Raw genomic sequence first — 22661 nt, forward strand, 5'->3', positions numbered from 1 at the left:
ACAAGGTTCTTGTCGAAACCGGTTGGAGAAAAATATGTAATAAAAAAAGTCGTTAAAAATAAAGTGTTTTTTTAAAAATAAAGTTAAATTTCTTTTTTTTTATATAGTTTTCCTCTTATTTTTTGACATCTCATCAAAGATGAAGAAGAATATGGAAGTCTGGGCATTTACGAAGCTGACGACCGTCATCGGCTGGTTTAAGTGATCACTTTACACACGTGTAACATTCACCAATTCTACCCATTATTGACAACCACACTACTCAAATTCTTGGAAGTTCTTTATATATGAACCAATTTAGAAACCTTGTTCTTGAATCACTAGAACTTCACTAGAGACAACTATTGGTGAGATGTAAAGAAGGATTTGGACCTCACATACTAATATAAGAGTTTCTGCTTAGTAAAAAGCTTCTTTACATCTCACCAATAGTTGTCTCTAGTAAAGTTCTAGTGATTCAAGAACAAGGTTTCTAAATTGGTTCATATATAAAGAACTTCCAAGAATTTGAGTAGTGTGGTTGTCAATAATGGGTAGAATTGGTGAATGTTACACGTGTGTAAAGTGATCACTTAAACCAGCCGATGACGGTCGTCAGCCCCGTAAATGCCCAGACTTCCATATTCTTCTTCATCTTTGATGAGATGTCAAAAAATAATATGAAAATAACTCCTGTAATTGGAGATAATCCAGATTTTGTGAACAAGTATTTGGACACACTCAAAATGTTGTAAATAATTTTCCTCCATTCACAATTAATATTTATTTACAATTTTCAAAATAATATCCATGTAAAGTAATTAATAAAATGTGTTAACTGTGGAGAATTATATTATAAGGACAAGTGTTATTTCTTAATTAATTCATTAATTTAAATACTTCCAATAAAACATCATGTAATAAGAAAAAAATAAAGAGTGAAAATATTATTGATTCTCATATTTCATTGACATCTCAAAAATTGTTAAACAGGTCAAAAGGCAGAAAAAAATTGTGTAAAGTAGCCTCTCATTTAAACGCGAAATGTGTGTTTTGATGTTTTAAACAAAGACAAAATATTTAAAAATATAATTCAATTGGAAAAGTGAATTAAAAGGTAAGTGGATGTATTGATCAAAATTAAAATATTAAATAGAAATTATATGCGAATGCATTTGAAAGAGTTTCGCCATGTTAAAAATCGTCACTAAACGTCACGCAAGAATACGAGATATAATCTGGTATTTATTTTGATAGCGGCTGAAATATCGCTTCTGGCGAACACATGTGGATCGTACAAGTGTAGGTACATACGTACTTCCATATGCGAACATTGAAAAAAAAACAGTGTGCAGTGATATATCACTATTTAATTAATAAAAATAGCAATAAATGCGACAAAACGATGTATGATAGATGTGCGAATAGTGAAATAAGGAAGGAATGCAAAGCTGAGATAAGCATTATCGATAAAATTAAGAAAGGTGTGCTGAGATGGTTTGGACATGTAGAACGAATGAGTGAGGAAAGAACGGTAAAACAAATTTATGAGGCGAATGTTAGTGGGAAAAGAAGCAGAGGAAGACCGAGAAAAACATGGTACGATCAGGTATGCCAAATACTTGAAAGTGGTCAGGTTAGGAGTCGTAACAATCGGCGGGTATGTATGAGGAGATGCATGAACGTGGAAGAGGCGAAGAATGTTTGCAAGGACAGAGTGGTGTGGCGCTCTATTCTCTCTGCCTACCCCTGCGGGGAAGTGGCGTGATGGTTAGTTAGTTAGTTAGTTAAAATAGCAATAAACGATCCAAGGTAAATGTGAAAACACAATACATACAAAAACATAATACGAGTATTTCTCAAATAACAAATAATCAAAATTTTCTTGAGGCAAAACTATTCGAAGAACATATTTTTATGATAAGCATACCACAGAAAAGGCGATTTAAATAAATGTGTCTACATAGAAAACATAAATACTCGGAAAAAAATCACCCCTTTATTTATTTATTATACTCTTTCCCTCAACATTTATCCAGTTCTAGATTGTAGACCGTGCGTCTTCATACATATATAAATATACCCTTTTAACGGGAGTGTTATTTTCCCAAAAGGTTAAACATTTATCTTCGCGACACCACTTAGCAATATTAATAAGTTCACCCTTTTAATAATAAATTGTAGATCATATAGTTTCTCCCATCTTAGTTTATTGGTTAAATTCTAAATCACCATCCAAAATATTCCGGACTCTAGTTTTGTTTAAAAAAAACAACTATCACACCGCTTCAGTAGGCAGAGAGAATAAATCTGTCTTGGTAAATAATCTTCGTTATATTTTGTATATTAAAAGCATTGATAACATTGTGGTATGGTAATAAAACACTCTCCTTATCATCCATTGTTCACTTCGTGTAATACCGCTTTTAGAAACACTTATTCGTGACTACCGGTTTAGGAATAATCATTCCACTATCAGGTTATTAACACTGCGTTTATATGACGCAGTGCCCTATGCACCATTGGGGTGCAGATAAGGGTTTTATTATTATTATTATCAGGTTATTTAAATAAAATTATTACGGTTTGACATTTCGCTCACTCCTTTCAACAACGTTATATAAAAAAAACTTGATTTTTCAGGAGATCGTTTTTTTAAGTTTAAAAATATAATGAAATGTATTAAAAATAAATATCAAGTCACTTATTGAACTTTTTACTGTGCAACAGTTTTTTTAGTTAAAACCTGAATGTTTTTTCTCCATTCGAAAAATATTTAGTATGTTTGAAAAAATAATTAAACAATACCTTTTCATCAAACTGAAAAACAACACTTTCTGCCCTGTAGCGGGGAAATATTAAGTTAAAAATATGCCGCTTTTGCTGGGATAAAGTACATTTTCTGGTCATTCCAAAAACATGCACAACTGAAAATTTACGATTTTTGATAAATGACGTTCTTGAAAGGAGGAGCGATTGGTACAAAAATAAAAAATTGAAAGAGAGAATGAAAGACGTCGTTTTCAGAAATTTGGCTTTCAACTACTCATCTGATAACTCCCGTACTAGAGTGCATATTTTATAGCTGACATACATTGCGACTATATTATGTGTACTCTATTTGAAATAGATTTGCAATTCATCCCATACAGGATGAGCCTATTTACATAATTGACTCCCGGGTGGAAGTAGATTGATGAACGAATGGGATCAGATTACTCTAGCTAACAGAGTGACAACTCCGAGCCAACTCTGTTATTCATTTACATATGTATGTTTTAGGAGAGCGGTTACGACACTCTTATTTTTGCCACGTTTTTCAGGAGAGTAGTTATGTAAAATTATTTTTTACGCACTTTTAGGAGACATTACAAGACAATAAAGATTATCAATTCTGACAACATTTTCAGGAGAGGAGTTACTTAAATTCATTAATTGAAACGTAAATAAATGTTTTTATATTTACTGTATTTTCGCGAGAACAGTTACGTAAACTCATTAATTTACAAGGGAGTCAAGATTTTATTTGACTACATTTTCAGGAGAACACATGAATTAATAATAATACTATACAGGATAATAAATGTTATCCCTTTTTACTACATTCTCAGCATTCTCAGGAGAGTAGTTATGTAAATTCATTAATTTACTGGCAGTAAAGATTATCCGTTTGGCTAAATTTTCAAGAGTAAATTTGTTCATTTATTATTCTTTTTTTGCTACGTTTTGAAAGCAGTCATGTAAAATCATTCATTTACTGGGCAGTAAAGATTATTTTTTTACTAAATTTTCAAGAGAGTTATGTAAATTCTTTAATTTTCTGGGCAGTAAAGATTATCCTTTGGCAAAAATTTCAGGATATCAGACACGTTGATTAATTTATTTAAAGGAAAATAAATATTACTATGTTTGACTTCATTTTAATGACGCTTAGTCACATATTACGCATTCGTTTTTGTCGCTTTTTCCCAAAATATATACAAACATTTTAAACATATGTATATTGATTTGCAGGTTGAAAGCTACATAGTTAAGTGGGATTCGGGTTTGAGAGCTTTTATTTCAATATAGAGAATCCATTAAAAATTAAATAAAACTTTGTTTGAATTTACATATAAAAAACGTGTTTATAAATAGATTTTGAAATTGAGTTTATGCAATGAAGCGTTAAGAGTAGTTAAATTTATCGATGCTGTGAATATTCCCGGGCTTTATTGATGAGTCGTGGTGAAAATTAATGCCACTATGAATGAAAATAGGTACTCTCAGACTCCAATTTGAATGCGCTTTAGAGCTTTAGAACGAAACTATTGCAGTGGAACTCGTGGTTTCGTTTTAGCATTGTTCTAAAATAGAATAGAGTTTGAATTCAGTATATTATTAAAACAATATTTCAACTTTGTGATTTTTTATTTTATAACGTACAAAATTACTGTTTAAAATAACCAACTATATTATTTTTTGACATCTCATCAAAGATGAGGAAGAATATGGAAGTCTAGGCATTTACGGGACTGACGACCGTCATAGGCTGGTTTAAGTGATCACTTTACACACGTGTAACATTCACCAATTCTACCCATTATTGACAACCACACTACTCAAATTCTTGGAAGTTCTATATATTATATATGAACCAATTTTGAAATATTGTGCTTGAATCACTAGAACTTCACTAGAGACATCTATTGGTGAAAAGAAGCTTTTTATTGAGAAGAAACTCTTTTAAATGTGAGGTCCGAATCCTGGATTATAATCACACACATGAGAAACGCCAGAAAATATCATTTTCATTTTTATCATTTTAACTTATTTGATTAGATAATTTATTTGGAGTGTGTCCAAATACTTGTTTACAAATCTGGATTATAATTGGGAATAATCCAGATTTGTTGACAAGTATTTGGACACACTCAAAGTGTTGTAACTAACTATATATTGATATAATTTGTCGACCAGTTTCAAAGCAAACAGCTTATTCTTCAATACATTTGTATTAATTGTAATAATTTGACATTTGTCTTGAAAAAAAGACCTAATAATACTTCATAAAATGAGCTACCTTATGATTTATAACGATAATGCAAGAAAAGCTTTCCGTTGGAACTCAATTTTGGGATAATTTTTTTTAATTGATATTTTTATTCAATAAAGCTGTATAATGTACCATTATTCATGAATTCATTAAACAATGAAACTACATATATATAAAAGAGGTATTTTAAATAGGATAATGGAGGTGGGTAGATTTGAAATATATCATTCGGCCGTGTCATCTATGATGAATAACTAATTGTAACTAATATTGTACAATCATTCAGCCTTTTCATATACGACAGCATGACTCATGATAGACAAATAAATATATAAATATAGAGCCAGCTCACTAATACGAAGGTAAATCATTTGAGAAAAATGAGTGAAAAAAATATAATTCGGTTTATGAAAATACTAATTATTTTACATTTTCAATGAGGTTCCGAATGAATGATTTGAACGTTGAAAATTTTTATTTTAGCTTGAAAAAATACGATATTTTCTTCTAAACCTACGAACCTAACTGGTGTCCAGGGGGTAAATCAAACATTCGTCTCAAAACCATCAATTCCTCAGTGTTCTGGACGACTTGTTCAGCGAGTGTTTTTGCCTAGAATTTTCACTCATGAATTACATGAAATTATATTATAGTAACTTTAAACATAAATAGTAAATCCACTCACGAGTAGGCATAGCTATGAAACATATAAAGTTGAAGCCTGAGTAGGGTCATGATAAACGGTGTTGCATAAGCCGTAGCTAGATTTCAGAGTCACTTGGACGGTGGGTAATTCAAAAAAAAAATTCAGCCCAGTTGATGTCTATGTTGAAAGATTCACGGCTTCAGAAATTACAATATTTGTAAACATATAATACATACATACATAGTTAAACAAATATACGTATCTAGCATAAAAATGCATACAAGATAATAAAAATGGTAAGATAAAATTAATGATAACCTACGTTCTGAGATCGTATCGGTAGGTTGAGTCGCAGCCCGTGTATAATGGACTTTTATTAAGATTTCATTTTTTCACGTATTTATCATATCTTATCATATATGTATGATATTTAGGTCACACAGATAAATTGCATGCATACACTTTTTATTTCTTTTTGTATTTTCAAAACATGAAAATAATTTATGAAGTGACACTTTTTATTTCTTTTTGTATTTTCAAAACATGAAAATAATTTATGAAGTGATAAAAGATATTTAATATAAAATATACTACTTGAAATATTTATTACAGTGACTCATTGTGAAAACAAATTTATGTTTGATATACGAAAATGAATTCATGACAGCAAACTGTATTTGAAATGTTTATTATATTTTAAAAGCTGTTGATTTATATGCGTATCATATGAGAAATATTACAAATGAATTTTCTTCAATGTACAAAAATTACGGCTTGTGAATAGAAACGAAGAATAACAAATACAGATTTAAGTCGTTTATAAGATCTGTTTCTAAAAATAGGTATCACGTTGTGGTAGAGACTAACCACAACCTGAATTAATAGTAAAACAATATGTAATTAAAAAAATAATAGCAATATGAACCAAAAATGAAAAAAATACAATTATTTGTATTAACAAAAAACAACTGAGAAGTGAAGTTTCTTGTTCGAACGAAATAAAGGAAATTTTGTTAAATATTACAAAACGGGTTGCGTTTACATTGATTTTAAGCATATTTACACCTCAATCATTAGTGGCCTACTTAAATGGCATATGTGACTTCCCTTTAATTTAATTCTTGTGTTTGAGATACTAGTTTTATTTTTATTATTTTTTTTTAAATAAAAATAAAGTAATATTAAGATCACATCTTATTATGAGTTGTGTTTGATGTATTAAATTTAATATTTTAGTCGGACAAATTAAATAATCAAATTAAGACATATGTTAAGATTAAAGCATGCTCACTTAAAATTGAGCAAAAAACTCCGTCGTAGAAACCTATCAATATTTGAGATAAGAAAATCCAAGTGCATTATTCGAATGAACTACTATATATATATTTACTAAATACACATTAAAAAAAATATTCGTGTTTACGATTCGGATAGCTTGAGAAACTAAATTATTGGTGAGCGATTTCCACTTGAATTCTGGGCAATCTGGATGGATTTAAACAAGGTCACTAGGAAACATTTGCCAATATCTATTTATACGGTCGACTTCACTGTGTTTACGAGAACTCCACGTTTGTTGGTAGTAAAATGGCTGACATGGTTCCCTCTTTGATACGGGACGTACACGACAATATGTAGATATGTAAAATACTATAAATATGTTTTGTAAACGTGCGTATAGCTTTGTGTAGTGTTGCCGCTGAAATTATTTCAGTTCGAATCGTCATCGGCTCACAGAGAGTATTCTCTTTGCACTTCGGAGTTTTTATTTACTTATTTTTTTGTTTTTATATTCAAAGTGATCAAAAACGACAGTGATACAAATAATCTGTGCGTTTCCCGCGTGAATTTTCTTTATCGTGATTCGTATTTGATCTGTAAATATAGCATCTTTTGTTCTTCGGGAAAATCAAGGACTCGACTGTTGGAATACGAAAGGTATGTGGATTAAATTATTTTATTACTTTATGTACAAATTATTATTATTGATTCTCTTGTTTGTACCTAAATAAGGGAATTATCATATACTTAATCAAGTTTTATTCACTAACTTGGTGATTATTTCCAAATAATTTTGTTTAAAATCTCTAAAATTACATTAACAACCCAACAAAGATAAAAAAAATATGAAAATCAATGTATTTTCCTGACTAGCGACCTGTAATAAGTCATAACTTTATATACGTTTACTACTACTCAAATTTTAGGAAACTATTGGTATATTATAAGCTTTTAAAATTAAAGTTGAATACCACTATTTCTTAAAATCTACTCTGACACGTGTTTCAAACACTGTATCACAGTAGATTTTAAGAAATACTAAGTAAAACTTAGTATTGGATAGGTTTTACCACAAAGTGACTGCCGAATTAATTAATGAAATTATAAGCTTAGTAAAAATTGGAAATCATGCATCTCGTAGTACCTACGTGAAATAATTTGGGAAGAATTTTGCCCACATTTAAATAAGGGCTGGGCTGGATAATAAGCTTGCTCAACTCAACCATAGTTTCTGCCGAGAACTCACACATGAAAGAACTTAAACTGTACTGAATATGCCATGAGGGTTAACATTTTTTTATCCAACCCCTTTATTGAGTGTTCTGCTAAAAGTGTATAGATTATTTACAACATTTTGAGTGTGTCCAAATACTTGTTCACAAAATCTGGATTATCTCCAATTACAGGAGTTATTTTCATATTATTTTTTTGACATCTCATCAAAGATGAAGAAGAATATGGAAGCCTGAATAAAAAAAATAAAATAATAATAATAATAAAAAAAAATGAAAATGGTATTTTCTGGCTTTTCTCGTGTGTGTGATTGAAATCCAGGATTTGGACCTCACATGCTAATATGAGTTTCTGCTTAATAAAAAGCTTCTTTACATCTCACCAATAGATGTCTCTAGTGAGGTTCTAGTGATTCAATAACAAGGTCTCTAAATTCGTTCATATATATAGAACTTCCAAGAATTTGAGTAGTGTGGTTGTCAATAATGGGTAGAATTGGTGAATGTTACACGTGTGTAACATTCACCATTCACTTAAACCAGCCTATGACGGTCGTCAGCCCCGTAAATGCCCAGACTTTCATATTCTTCTTCATCTTTGATGAGATGTCAAAAAAAAAATATATATGTACCTACATTGTTAATCAATAGAATTTTGAATTAATTTTAATTAATCAAATATCTGTTAATTGTCAGTTCATCGAAGCGGTTAAAAACTCTGAAGTTTTTGTCTCAAGTTACTAAAAAATGCAATACTAAAACTGTTTATTTATAACTTGAAAGCTTAAAACATTTTTCTGTATTTTTCTGGTATATTAGTATTATGACATGTCAACACGTTTCAATTTATTATCGGCGTGGTCAGTTCTCGCAGTACGCTCACGATAAATGAAAACTTATCTACATAAAACCCAAACCGAAGGTTTCCAAACCATTTAAGTCTTATTGCCACGAGGATATTTTATTTTTCAGTTTCCCATATTCTTTATTTAATTTTTTCCTCCAAAATTCCTTAGCGCCTTTTTAAAGCCCTAAGCTTTTAAAATCATCCTTAAAGTATTCGTCCGCCTCCAAGGTGTAATGGTTAGCGTGTTAAGCTACCGTACTGAGTGGGGGGTGAAAATAAATATTAGTGATTTTATTTATTTATTTTTTCAAAACATATTACATGCATAAGTCATACATATAATATTGCCGATGAGTAATTTCTATTTCTCATTTTGGGACATAGTTTAAGGTTAAACAAGACTGGAACACAAATAACAAAGTTACAAAAAAGTTTTTTTTTTAAAAATAACCAAAATTAATACATGGCAAAATATAAAAACAATAAACAGGTATATTAAATAGGCATTAGAAGCATATTTAAAAGAAATAAATGAGAAAAGCATAAGGTGATAAGCATATTTAAAAAAAACAAATAAGAAAATATAATAAATGAGAACATATAACAAATTTTACACTCTAATGTTTATTAAATATTACCCTGGACTGGTCTCTGGAGTGATCACCTTGCCTTCTTGTAAATAACGATCAATATAACATAATATGATTCAGTACCCTATGCACCATTGCATAAAGTATTAAAATCACCCTCAAATCACTCGTTACTTTGATTGCCTCCAAAGCGACTTCAATGGTTGGGGATCACTGATCTAAAGTAAAATGAGATTATAAATGTCCGGTTAAAAATAAATTATCGTAATGAGTTGTAACTTCATATGTGTGTTAATATGCAAGAACGTTATTTCCTTTGTTTTATAATATCCAAAGCATAGCTCATCGACACATCTGTGAATGGAATGTGTAAACATGTGTGAATGTGTGGTATAAAATACAGAGCAGAAGTAATCTAACCTTAAAAATGAGTTTTCAATATATTTGTCATATTTCTTAATATCCAATATTCTTTTATTTCTTAAAATGGGGAAATCCATCGAAACACGTGTCACAATAGATTTTAAGAAATAGTAGTATTTACCAAGTAAAATTTAAATTAGATATCGATAAATATTATGACAAATTATATAGTAAAATAACAACAAATTTTCCACATAAATGTTGGTAGCCCAGTTACCAGGCTTCGTCGTTACCTATATTATCAGACCGGTTGAAGGCTAAAAAAAAAACAATGATTTTACCAAAATTTTTCTGATTAAATGAATTTAAATTGAGTGAATTTATGTCAACCCCTGTCTTGCAATGATTAAAGTTACAAGTCTTACACTTGTTTTTTACCACTTGAGTTTTATTATAGACTACATATTTCAGAAGTTAAACTTCCATCATTCAGGTCTGTATTATTAATAATTCATAATTTGGCCTTTATCTTGAAAATTTAGAAATCCAAAAAAACCTAAATTCTAATAATAATTTATTAAATAATATATTGTTTCAAAATTCTTCACCTTTGCTTTCCATTTTTCCTTTGTTTTCAAACTCCGCCCCTTGACTAACCCCCTCCCCCTAAATTTCCCCTCTCCTTATTAATAGAACAATTTTATATTTTATATTTTAGTTACTATACAGACCTGAATGATGGAAGTTTAACTTCTGAAACATGTAGTCTATAATTAAAACTCAAGTGGTAAAAAACAAGTGTTTTCTTTAATCATTGTAACATGTCTTACCACAAAGTTAATGCCGAAACAATAAATAAAAAACCCCTGTCTTGTTGGGTACATTTTTTTGCCTATCTTTCCACAAGTATGATGATATCGGTAACTTACTTAAATTACGACAAATAGACTGACGAATCAATCATTAAAAATATTGAATTTATTGAGTAATATAAGTAACGCAAAAATAACTCCCTCTCCAAGCACAAGAGCTCAGTCTCTTTTTCGAGAGGATCAGCGCAATTAAAACTACAAGAGTGTACGAAAATTAAATATAAATGTATGGAAATGGTATTAAATTTTATAAAAAATGTAAGTCGTTGTAGTATTTTTTTTATAAAACCTGATATCGTAATCATTCCGTTTATAAACGGATTTATTCTTTAAGCTAGATTATACTTGATAACGAGCTTTTCACCGGTTTAAATAGAGCACGGTAAGCAGATGCACTATACATTAATTGTTTAATACTATTAATATATGTTTATTTATAAAATAACTCCAAGGTGTCAAGTACGTGAGTTTCAAATGTCATGTGTGACGGAGGGATGGATAAAAATAAGGCAACTGTCATATCCAGGGCTTTTTTTCAACTAACGTGGTAGAACGGCGTTCAAGCACATTGTTTTACTGAAATATTTTCTTAATTTTTAAAATCGATTAGACGCATCAATGTTTGTGCTTACGTAATTACAATAGATATTTATATAATTCGTCCAAAAGATAAAATATGGAATTGTAATGAACTTTCCTTTTTTTGTAAAAAGCTTGTGAATTTAAAATATTCGCGGGCTGTGTACATTCGATTTTAGATTTTTGTTGTGTTATGTTGGTACACATATATTTATCGTATGTTACATTATCAGCCATTTTGGATTAGCGGTTTATTTTTGACAGCTGGAAAGATTACCCCTAATTTTTGACCGGGTACCCCTAATATACATTTAAAAAAAGTTCGCATCCTTTTTCGAAAAACAGTCCCCGCAAGCTCCTGCGTCTTGTCGTCATTTATTATTATGTGTGGTGACTGTCAAATCGATGTTTTGAAACAATAAAATAATATTCTCTCTTCGAACATATTTCAGGAAATAAAGAATGATTAATAAACAGGAATTAATAGTTGGTCATACTACTATCAAAACAATAACAAGAGTGAAAACGTGTTTTTTACGATAAGGCTAGTTCACAACCTTATATTTTTAAATCACAGTGCAAAAAAAACAAAAGTTCTTACTAAAATTCCTCAGATTACACGTGTAGCCCAATTTTTTGTGAATTTTCTCTTATCTACATATAACTATGTAGGTTATCAAACTTGTAATAATATTGGTAGAAACCAATTCGTGATATGATTAAAAATCAATTCATCGACCTTGAAATATATAGTAAATATTTAAAAATTGAAAAACCAAAAAGTAATCCTAAAAGTGACTTAAAAAAAAGCATAGAGTAAAGTACTAAAATTATGGAGTTATTCCAAATTTTTACATATTTTTTTTGGAAATTAAAAATTTTGGAATAAAAAAAAAGAGTGTAGGAAACATGAAGTGAGGATGTAGTAAATTTTTTTTTTGGATGGTTACAATATCAGACTCGTTATTACGAGTACTAGGCATGGTGGTGTCAAAAGTCTACGTAATCGGAGGACATGTATGACTACATGTATGGATGTGAAGGAAGCTTGGAGTGGATGTGAGGACAGAAGAGTGAGACACTCCATCCTCTCTTCCTACCCCTTCGGGAAACGGCATGATAGTAGTAGTAGATTTTTTTTATTACTATCACTAGCGTCCATAAATATTTTGTTGATAAACAAAGAATTAGTTTTTTTAATGAGGTTGAAGTTTATCTAATCTTATCCAATATTAATTTTTAATTTTTGATTTTTAATTAGAGCAATGCGCGTAGACAAATAGATAAGAAGCACTGCACTTTGATATAGTTTTTATCTAAACGCAACATAATATTTTAATTTTTGATATTATCATTCTGACAATTAATTAAAATATTTAATATTAAACGCGATTTCGTGTACCATAATCGTTTAAAGTGAGTAAAAATACATACATTTATAATTTCAAATATTTTGCTTTATTTATATACATATGGTATTTGAGGCCAGTGTTCCGCAAAACTTTTTCTATTCAAGGTACACCTACCAAATTAAGAAATTTCAGAGGCGCATATTTACCATATTATGGTAACATATTCAACATATTATGCGAAATGTGAGCCTACTTAACTGAGCACAGGCAATCAAAATTTGGAACAATTGTGTTATTTTCACAAAACTAGACTTTTTTCAGCGGCACACTAAGTAATCCTCACGGTGCACCAGTGCCGCGGCACACACGCGATAGAGCAATGTTTTAGGCAACCTCAAATCACGAAGAAGTAAGTTTTTGCTGTAAAAAATATAAAAATAAAAATGACTAACCAAAAAGTAAATATTTTTTTTGTCATCTCAACATAGATGAAGAAGGATATGGAAGTCTGGGAGTCTATATATATATATATATATATATATATATATATATATATATATATATATATATATATATATATATATATATATATATATATATTATATATATATATATATATATATATATATATATTATTTACAACATTTTGAGTGTGACCAAATACTTGTTCATAAATCTGGATTATCTCCAATTATAGGAGGATTTTTTATATTATTTTTGACATCTCACCAAAGATGAAGAAGAATATGGAAGTCTGGGCATTTATATAGAACTTCCAAAAATTTGAGTAGCGTGGTGGTCAATCATGGGTAGAATTGGTGAATGTTACACGTGAATAAAGTGATCACTTAAACCAGCCTATGATGGTTGTAAGCCCCGTAAATGCCCAGACTTCCATATCTTTCCTGATCTATGTTGAGATGTCAAAAAAATAATATAAAAATAACTCTTATTGCAGGTAATCCAAATTTGTAAAAAATATTTGGACACTCAAAATGTTTACACAAAGTCATTGCTTTAAATATTAATTATATCGAGAATATGTGAAAACATTTTTAAATTAAGTCATTTTTAATTTCTAATTTTTATGTTGAAAAATGAATCTTCACAAAGCCCCGCTCCTTAACCCCTTCCCCTCTTGTTATTACCCCACCCACCACTACATGTACCTGAATAATATTTTCGCTCGTTTTTGTAATCACTTGTTGATGAAAACAACTGTACATAGTTTTCACAAATATCTTGTGTAATGAAATAAACTCGATAAGTGGTATTATATTATACAAGTGTTTAATTTTGAAAATAATTATTAAAATACATAGTAACAACAATGAAAATGGAATATAAAATGTGCCACAAAGTATTATACATATCGCTCACTCCTTTCAACAACGTCATATTTATAAAAAAACATCAATTTTCATTTGTGCATGTTTTCGGAATGCCCAGAAAATGTTTTACATCCCAGCAAAAGCGGCATATTTTTAACTAAATATTTACCCGCTACATGGCAGAAAGTGTTGTCTGCATTTTGAAAAATAGGTATTTTTAATTATTTCTTTAAGTATACTAAATATTTTTCAAATGGATTAAAAACCTTCAGGTTTTACCTATAAAGATCTGTTGCACAGTAAAAAGTTCAATAAGTGGCTTGATATTTATTTTTAATACATTTTATTATATTCTTAAACATTAAAAACGATCTCCTGAAATATCAAGTTGTTTGATATATGACGTTGTTGAAAGGAGTGAACGATATGTGCAATAAACATTCAAGAAATTATATTTTATGCATCTTTTAATAATTATTCCTTCACTTTATGTTGTATTGTATTATTTGTCATTCCAACATATGTATTTTTAAAAAAGTAAACGAAGTCAGTACATGTCGCAGGTTAGTAAGGCGTTAAATAAGTATATTTATATATATATATATATATATATATATATATATATATATATATATATATATATATATATATATATATATATATATATATATATATATATATATATATATATATATATATATATATATATATATATATATATATATATATATATATATATATATATATATATATATAAATATATATATAAACATACGTATTGCATATAATTACTAATATCCTTACAATGCACATATAAAATCGAACTCTAAATATGATGTGATGACCAACCTTTTTAAAAAGTTTAAACATCAATCATTGTATAAGGATATGTAATTCTGTGGTTATGCCAATGATTTTTTTTGAAGTCTAGAATTATGATCTAATTTTATAAATGCGTACTGACTTATAAAAATACTTTACTTAAAAAAATGAAAAATATAAGCCTTAGACATAATAACAGATAATCTGGCAGTATACAACGGCGTCTTGGTTCCGACCCTAATGTATGGAAGTGAAGCATGGAATTGGCAAAAGAAGGATGAAAGTAGACTGCATGCAGTCGAAATACGATCTCTCAGAAGAATGTGCGACATAGCGCTGTGTGATGTTTGAATGGTAAAATAATAAAGGCATGCAAAGCTGACATAAGCAATACCGATAAAATTAAGAAAGGTGTGTTGAGATATTTTGGACATGTGGAACGATTGAGTGAGGAAAGAATGGTAAAACAAATTTATGAGGCGAATATAGTTGGAAAAAAGAGCAGAAAAAGATCCAAAAATTGGCACGAACAGGTATGCCGAATACTTGAAAACAGTCAGGTTAAGAGTTGAAATAATCGGTGGGTATGTATGAGGCGAACGTGGAAGAGGCGAAGAATATTTGCAAAGACAGAGTGGTATGGCATTCCATTCTCTCTGCCTACCCCTGCGGGGAAGCGTCGTGGTGGTTAGTTAGTTAGTTAGTTTAAAAAAATGAGTTGTGTGGTTGTCAATCATGGATAGAAACGTGATTGTTACACGTGTACAATGTTATGATTATGAATGTTACACATGTCAATGTTATGACAGGTCGTAAGCTCTGTAAACACTCTGGCTTCTATATGCTTCTTTATCTATTTTGAAATTTAATGAAGTTAATATTTTCGTATATTTTACGCGCGGGTAAGGGTTGACAATCTCTGTTTTTTTATCTTTACTTGTAGAATTTTATGGCCATAATTTGCATAATGACAAGTACAATTATTACAAATAATAGGCAGTGATAATAAAGCTTAATCGTTTTGGTTAACCTTGATTTATACGTTTATATGAATTCCAGCTATAGCAACTTTAATAAAAAAATATATTTGAATAATATTAAGGTTAATTTCTTATTGCTATAAAAGGTTTAATTTCGATTTATAAATCTCTCAACGGTCTCCTTGTAATATGCTTACAGTAAAACCTGGATATAACGGACTAATTGGAGGGAGGGGGTGTCCATTAAAGCCGAAAATCGTTTGAAATAATAAAAATAGGTTTAAAAATCGAAAAAATATATATTTTTTTAATTTTCATTATTTATATCAAATTCTTTTGCATTTCACATATTATATAAATACAAGTACAAAAAATATATAATGTAAATAGACAGTAAAAAAATCCCACAATGGCATGGCCTGTGTATGGGTATACATTATATTTCAGGTTATAAAATATATGCGTCGGGTTCACATTCACCGGACTACGTACCGGACAAATTCTAATAGCCTAAATCGGCAGATTGATACTATAATTCGTAAGTGTCGGGTTGTGGTGCCGTGGTTAGTGTTGCGGACTCTTAAGTGAGAGTTTCTCGGTTCGAACCCACTCTACCGCAATTTGATACCTATTTCTAATAATGAGCCGCTTAGGCTCACAAAAATAGTATGAAATTGAAACATTTGTGTCAATAATAAAAACACGAAAATATCTCTTATAAAAAATAAAAATAAAATAATAAATAATAAAGGGCACTAGCAAGAATACAAAAGATATTAACAGAAACAAAATAACATTTAAAGTTCTAAGAAAATATGAACACTGTACACATTTAGATATAAATAAAGAATACCAAACACAAACTACATTATATTTATTGCCTTCGGACACACGTCGTGAAGTGACGTTGCTGTTTGATATCGACGCGTTTGTTTTCGGTAATCCTGCCTTGAAAAAGTAATCAAGTTTTTTTGCACTTCTGAAATTTGCTATTTTTTTAAATAATCAACTCTCTAAAATAACGAACATGCGTATAATATAGTTGAACTTCGTCTGACGAAAAGTCAATAAATTTTATTAGATCGTCGAGATGCGACCTTACCACCGATAACTTAATTTTTGGCAGTTTTGTTTCTTCTTCTTCGCTATCTTTACTTTCATGCTCATTTTTTAGGTTCATTACTTCATCAGATTTTCCACTTTCTGATATATAATTTAATATCTTTTTGATATTAAAGCCAGAATCACCTTCATCTACTCGGATTTTTTGTCCGTTATATCCGAAGTTCGTTAAATAGAAGTCCGTTATATCGAGGATTTACTGTTCTACATGAAATAAGGATACACTTTATAGTCATACTTGTCCTGAGGCTTGAGTATAATAATATAACAGTGCTGGGTCTTTAGGTTTTGTCCGCCTCCGTGGTGTAATGGTCAGCGTGTTTAGCTACCGTGCTGGAGGTCCCGGGTTCGATTCCCAAGGGGGGGGGGTGAAAATAAATATTAGTGATTTTACACTGTAATATTTATTTAATATTACCCTGGACTGGTTCCTGAAGCGCAAGAGTGATCACCTTGCCTGCATGCAAGTAATGATCAAGATAACACAGCGTCAATTCGATGCAGTGCCCTATGCACCATTGGGTGCGGATAAGGGTTATAAGTAAAGTAAGCTAGGTCTTTATACTTGTAGAGTTACTTGGCAGAGTCACTTTCATAGTCTAGGTTGCTTGATATTCCTCCTTAATACTTTTTTTTAATATACTTATTTGTGCATTTTATTTTCATAATGTTATTCTACAAAGTTTTTTGGAAAACCCAGATTTGTAAACAATGATTTAGACAACCTCAAAGTGTTGTGAACAAAAATGCACACACAGCTTCAAAATTTAAGTAATTAATCTGAAACCCTTTCTTTACGTTTATAATATTATTATAATTACTCATTTTGTGCAACAATGGCGTAATTACACTTTTACAATAGAAATATTACAGGATATGCCATTCAGACGTTGGAGCAACATAAATGGCGCCATTTTACTCAATTCCACAATGAAACTGGCGCCATCTCACAGCATTTCACCATAAAATCAATTCTGTCGATTTTTCTCCCGATGTAAATAGTCGTTTCGCACATTTTGACATATTTAACTTTTTAAAAAGAAATGTGTTATTACGTCATTGTTGCAGCAAATGTTATCAACTTTTATAGAAAAGGCCAAGTAATTTTAATTCTATAATTAATACACACACACACACACACACACACACACACACACACACGCACACACACATATATGTATATATATATATATATATATATAACGTGGTAATATTTTCCTTTTGAAAATTAAGTGTAAATAATATGTAAAGTGGGTGTATAATAATAAAATAAACAATGTGTTGCTTTGTAATTAAAGTTTATAATTAAAGTTTATTCTTAATTTATCTTTATAATAATTTTTATATCTATCTATCTATCTATCTATCTGATTCTGACAGTTAATAATATTATCGGAAGTCTTTTGTTTAATTCTGAGCGACGCATGCGGCATCTGGTGGTAGAACTGTTTTATGTAGGTACTTTTTGTAAGTACTTAATAAAATGTATAGGTAGGTACCTAGTTATTTTATTACATCTCCCCCCTTGGGGATGAAAATTCATAGTAAAATTTTCACTCGTCCTCCGGATCATCTTCTTGTATAAGTTTAGTGATATGATAAAGTTTTTTTTGTTTTTTTTCTTTCTTTCTTTTTTCCTTCTTTTTTTTCTTTCTTGTTTTTTTTCTTTCTTCCTTTTTTTTCCTTTTTTTTTCGTCCTTTTTTTTTCTTTTTTTTTTGTATTTTTTTTTTCTTCTTGACCCTTTTAAAGTAGACACAGTTTTTCTCAATCCATTTGTTTTTTTCTTTTGAATTCCTTCATTTTTATTCAGATCTCTTAAAGTATCTTCTAATATAACCAAATGTACAACTTTTAATTGTTCATCTGCATTTTTATTCGATTCTAAAACTGGATTCCGGCTTAGACAATCTACTTCTAAATTCTTCTTTCCTGGAGTATATTTTATTTCATCTTTCGTAGAAGTTTTTTCTACTTTATTTTTATTTTCATTTTTCAAGCACTGTTTCTGTGTTATTTGTATGTCTTCATTTTTATTCTGATCTTTTGAAATATCTTCTAATTTAACCAAATTTACAACTTTTAATTGTTCATCTGCATTTTCATTCGATTTTAATACTGGATTCCTGCTTAGACAATCTACTTCTAAATTCTTCTTTCCTGGAGTATATTTTATTTTATCTTTCGTAGAAGCTTTTTCTACTTTATTTTTATTTTCATTTTTCAAGCACTGTTTCTGTGTTATTTGTATGTCTTCATTTTTATTCTGATCTTTTAAAATATCTTCTAATTTAACCAAATTTACAACTTTTAATTGTTCATTTGCATTTTCCTTCGATTCTAATACTGGATTCCTGCTCATACAATCTGCTTCGAAATTCTTCTTTTCTGGAGTATATTTTATTTTATATTTTGTAGAAATTTTTTCCACATTATTTTTATTTTCATTCTTCAAGCACTGTTTCTGTGTAATTTGTAAATCTTCATTTTTATTATTAATCTTATCATCTTCCTTTGTTTTAAACCAGCACGTTGCTTCAGGGTGATATCGAGTTCCCTTATTTAAATTTTCACAAATCTTACATGGACTTTTATCTTTAATTTTATCACTAGTTCTTAGATTTCCACGTCTTCTTTGTTTATCTTCTAATCGTTTTCTTTGATCATCTTCTAATTTTTCTCTCTCACTCCGAACATATTGTAGTAATTGTTTTAATACATCTAATGTTTCATAATTCATTTCCAATTAACAAAATTGTCGTTTTATAACGTGGTAATATTTTCCTTTTGAAAATTAAGTGTAAATAATATGTAAAGTGGGTGTATAATAATAAAATAAACAATGTGTTGCTTTGTAATTAAAGTTTATAATTAAAGTTTATTCTTAATTTATCTTTATAATAATTTTTATATCTATCTATCTATCTATCTATCTGATTCTGACAGTTAATAATATTATCGGAAGTCTTTTGTTTAATTCTGAGCGACGCATGCGGCATCTGGTGGTAGAACTGTTTTATGTAGGTACTTTTTGTAAGTACTTAATAAAATGTATAGGTAGGTACCTAGTTATTTTATTACATATATATATATATATATATATATATATATATATATATATATATATATATATATATATATATATATATATATATATATATATATATATATATATATATATATATATATATATATATATATATATATATATATATATATATATATATATATATATATATATATATATATATATATATATATATATATATATATATATATATATATTTATATATATAAATATATATGTATATATATATATATATATATATATATATATATATATATATATAAATATATATATATATATATACACACACATATATGTATATATATATATATATATATATATATATATATATATATATATATATATGTATATATATATATATATATATATATATATATATATATATATATATATATATATATATATATATATATATATATATATATATATATATATATATATATATATATATATATATATATATATATATATATATATATTGTTTTACATGGATACCGTTGTAAACGTGAGTGGGTGTCATACTGGCATTTTATTAAAATTAATATGTAAGTAAATCATAAATACTAATACAATGTAATATCAAGTCGTGTGATTGGTATCTGTAATTAAATCGATTACTAATAAAACAATTGCAACAAATAATTATTAGGTATTCATGACAGTAATGCATTAATAACGATGTAATTCCACCATGCAAAAATATCTCTATTCCTATCTTGTATCTTAAATTCGCCATTTATTCGTACATGTTCTTTAATAATTGATAAAAAATATATAATTATAATTCTCAACAAAAATACGTTTATTTTTACAACATTTTGGGTGAGTTCAAATCCTGTTCACAAATCTTGGTTCTCCGATTAGTAATTTTTACATTTTGACATCTCAACATAGATGAAGAAGTCTGGGCATTTACAGGGGTTGCGACCTCTCATAGACTGTTTTAAGTTATCACTTTAAACGTTGTAACATTCACCGTTCTTCACTCACAAATTCAAATTGTGAATAAAATAACTGGTCATTTTTTTAGGCATTAAACATTTTTTTAATGATCTGAAACTCTTTCATTTGTACGTGTGTAAAGTGATCACTTAAACCAGCCTATAACGGGACGTTTATTATTCTGTACATCAGGTAGAACAGGTTTTTTACTGGATATTTTATTTTCAATATGTATATTAGCAACAGTCCGCCTTCGTAGTGTAATGGTCGGCACGCTCGGCTACCGTTCTGGAGGTTCCGGGTGCGATTCCCAAGAGGGGTATAATAAATATAAGTGATTGATCACTCTAATATTTATTCAATATTACCCTGGACTTGTACCTGATGCAGAGGGGTGATCACCTTTCTTTCATGTGTAAACGATCAAGATAATACTGCGTTTATATAACGCAGTGCCCTATGCACCATTGGGGTGCGGATAAGGGTTTTATTATTATTATATGTATTATCAACGAGTATCAGCAATTAATTAAATTTTTGTATTATAAAAACATCTCTTTCAATCGTGGCATTCTTTAATATCATTTAAATTTAAATTTAAATATATTTTATTAGACACTTAATGATTCGGTTCGGATCGAGTGGTAAGGATAGCAGCGGACATCAGCTTAAGAGGTAGCAGACCCCCAGGAAGACCACCTAAAGGATGGAGAGACAGCTGGTCTTCCACCTCCCAGGAGCGGACCGGAGAATGACAGGACATAATCCTATGTAAAGAAGAAGAATTAGAAGAAGAAGAATTAGAAGAAGAAGAAGAAAAAGAATAAGAAGAAGAAGAAGAAGAAGAAGAAGAAGAAGAAGAAGAAGAATACTTAATTAATCACCCTACAGATGACATATTAATAAACATTTTATAAGTTTCTAAACTGTAAAAGAACTACTACTTAATAAGTATGTAAAATAATGGACGCTCACGCCGCGAATACCTAAGCGACTTATACGAAGACATGGGTTGCTCGACGTATGAGGAGCTGAAGAGGACTTCCGAAAATAGGCGAGAATGGCGAAAGAGATGTCATCTGTTGCTACAGACCAATCCGCAGGATTGAGACCAGAGAAGTAGAAAAATACTAAAGAAGATGGAAGTTCGAGCATGCCAGGGCTTACGAACTGGCATTTGGTTGGCTAAGTGATCACTATATATTATACACTTCTGTAACGTTTACCATTCTGCCCATTATTTTAACTTTATAGTTTGTTAGCATTAACTTTTAAAAATTAATATTCATTGTGTTATTACTTTTAATTATTAAGTACCAATTAATAAATAAATAATCAATTTAGTTTAAATAACTATGAATTTTGTTGATCGTTGTTTGAAAAAAAACATAATTAATCCATTAACTTAAAAGAATTCTCATTTAAATAACGCAAAGAATTTCATGATAATTTGTATCGTGGTTGTTGTCTTAAGACACCAGTAAACAAATATCAATTTTAGTCACAAAAAGGCTTATTATTTCTTTTCCCCTGGTACAGGTTTTTCACTCGAAATTGGACGTTTTACAAACCAAATTGGATGCTTTAATCTTCTTTTTCAAT

The 22661-nt window shown here is 29.3% G+C and overlaps 1 protein-coding gene across 2 annotated transcripts in view; it reads left to right on the forward strand.

Annotated features, from left to right (window-relative positions):
• The first annotated feature begins 7372 nt into the window (after positions 1-7372).
• The window catches only part of LOC148313585 (arylalkylamine N-acetyltransferase 1-like), a 71731-nt gene continuing 56442 nt past the window's right edge, over positions 7373-22661 (forward strand). For both annotated transcript variants that reach the window (XM_088259900.1, XM_088259918.1), the window contains exon 1: positions 7373-7598. The gene's annotated coding sequence lies outside the window, so the exon portion shown is untranslated. The remainder of the gene's footprint in view (positions 7599-22661) is intronic.

This window comes from Brachycentrus maculatus, unplaced genomic scaffold, assembly GCF_059751285.1.
Source record: "Brachycentrus maculatus isolate JH-2025_06_01 unplaced genomic scaffold, ASM5975128v1 h1tg000007l, whole genome shotgun sequence".
In the NCBI taxonomy this organism is placed as follows: domain Eukaryota; kingdom Metazoa; phylum Arthropoda; class Insecta; order Trichoptera; family Brachycentridae; genus Brachycentrus; species Brachycentrus maculatus.